Source organism: Choloepus didactylus, chromosome 2 (genome assembly GCF_015220235.1).
Source record: "Choloepus didactylus isolate mChoDid1 chromosome 2, mChoDid1.pri, whole genome shotgun sequence".
Classification (NCBI taxonomy): domain Eukaryota; kingdom Metazoa; phylum Chordata; class Mammalia; order Pilosa; family Megalonychidae; genus Choloepus; species Choloepus didactylus.
In genome coordinates, this window is record NC_051308.1 from 117,970,419 (window position 1) to 117,972,880 (window position 2,462).

Sequence of the window (2,462 nt, forward strand, 5' to 3'; positions counted from 1 at the left end):
TTATGAGCTTCAATTTTCTCATTTACAAGATGGAATAACAATTTCCCTAGGGTTGTGGGATGGAATAAATAAGACAATACACTTAAAGCACCTATGTCAGAGCATACACAGCACATAGTAGGTAGGTAGTCAATAAATATCAATAGTAAGAGAGTATTTTCTAAGCTCCACTTTTGGTTCTGAGCAGTGATTTCATCATACTTTTCCTCAGTTTCCCCTCTAAATGAAGAGGGAAAGAGACTCATCTGTCTGCTATCAATTAATCGATATTGGGAAGTAGGATGAGGATTTGTGTGAAATGTTCTAAGTATTTTCTTTTTTTAAATTTTGACTCCTGATTTTATTATTTGATCTCTTTTCCTATTTAAAGTAGTCTTAGGTGGCTAGGAAGACTGGCCTCCCAAGACCAGAGTCAGTTGGAGCTAGTAGTTGGTGGGTTGGGGGACTGGGATGGGGGCAGGGAGACTTGGCTCAGCTGGCAGTCCTGGGTGGAGAAGACAAAATGCACTTCACAGAGCCTGGAGTGTGGTGGGAAAGGGATGAGGCAGGAGCGGCAAGATGGGACCCACACCCCAGTCCCCAGCTTCATTCTCTTCTGGTGTTTCCCCACTGGTGGCATTCTTTGCAGTCTTGGAGGTCTTTTTTTTTTTCTTTTTCTTTTTCTGGGTTTTCTGACTTGCAGAACTCTGGAGGAGGGCCTTGAGCTCTGCATCCTGGACCTCCAATTCAGACTTGTAGAGGTCAGGCTCAAAGGGACCACTGGTTATCTACATGGGGCCATTTAAACCGGGCAACAAATTCACCCTCCTTCTCATAGAGTACATTAGATGGGTGTAGCAGTTCATGTTTGGCGCACTCCACCACACCCATCTGGGCCTTCTTCTCTACTTCAAATGCTCTTAAAGTAAATGACATGGCATCAAAACATCTTTCCACCTTACTGAAGAAGGCAGGTGAAGTTTTCATTGTCAGGCCATATTGTTTAGAGGGGTCTCATTTGTAAATGGTAGTTCTCTGTCCGGCATCCTTAGCCTTGCCCTCTTCTGAGCTGACAAATAGTTTCACAGCATATACTTCGTGTACTTCAAATTCAAACTTTTCATGGTCCTCCTGCTGATCTGTGGGGTCTGATAATGGTTTTCTCTACATCGATGTCATGCTGCTTCAGTTGGTGTGACAGCGTACCTTCTATTGGTGGTGCAATTAAATGAGTGGGTGACTTTGTTCCAGCTCCTGTCACTTGTGTGTTTTGGTTTCCAGGTTTGACCAGGCATAAAGCAGCCTCAGCACAAAGGTGAGCTGCCTAAATGACATCTGCTTTCTGCCCTGTTACTGCAGTCCCCTTAGCTGTATCAACCACAAAAGTGTGAGCCACATTAGCGATAAAACCCTCCACATGGACCCCAAGGTCAATTTTGACCAAGTCACCTTCCTTAAGAATATAGTCCGGGTCACTCTTCAGGGGAGAGGACTATAAAGTTATTACTGAAATGCTGGTGGAAAAAACAATACCCTTCTTCATTTCCTTTTCTTTCTTGAAGATTTTCCCCATTTCTTCCATAATCACGGCGTCACCTTTCTCAGATAGGCTTAATACTGAAACACCTGAGCTGGATGCTTCTACCAAAGACTGATGTACCCGGTTGGCAATGTGCCCCCCCCCCCATCTTATACTTGGTCAGGACCAGGTCCTTGGTGATAGTTTGCTCCTGCTGCTCGTCCTCGCTGGACATTTTCCCACCACTTCACCACCACCACAGTCTCGTTTCCCCACATCGCCACCTCTGCCTCCCTTCCCAGCTGCAGGCTGTAGCCAAAGCCCCCTCGATCCCGGAGTTGAGAGCGAGCAAAAGTGTGAGCAAGGGGTCCAGCAGGCAGGCTCTAAGTATTGACATAAGGTATTCCCAGATGTGTTCAGATGTTAATGTTTCACTAGAATATAAAAGATCTTAAGTGACTATATAGTTCCTTCTTCCATTTACAAGGATTATTTCTTCTTCCATCTACAAGGATTATATTTTATTCCGGATATATGAGTACCTGTCCTATGTTAAAAGATTTATAGGAAAGGAGTACAAATTTAAAAAAAGCCTGTGTTTAACAATTTAGCAAACCATTCTTTAGAGCTAATCTAAATTCTTTGTGCTACAACCTGGAGATATTTCTTCTCATTTTCTTTGCTAGACAGGTGTGCAGTTTGAATGTATTATGTCCCCCTAAAAGCCATTATCTTTGATGCAGTCTTGTGTGGGCAGATCTATTATTGTTGATTAGATTGTAATTCTTTGAGTGTTTCTATGGAGATGTGACCTACCCAACTGTAGTTGATAATTCTGATTAGATCATTTCCATGGAGGCATGGCCCCGTCCATTCAGCATGGGCCTTGATTAGTTCACTGGAGCCCTATAAAAGCTCAAACAGAAGGAGTGTGCTTGCTACAGCCAAGAGGGACACTTTGAAG

The 2,462-nt window shown here is 43.6% G+C and overlaps 1 pseudogene; it reads right to left on the minus strand.

Annotated features, from left to right (window-relative positions):
- Positions 1 to 509: 509 nt before the first annotated feature.
- LOC119513114 lies at positions 510 to 1,733 on the minus strand (annotated as a pseudogene).
- Between the last annotated feature and the right edge of the window lie 729 nt (positions 1,734 to 2,462).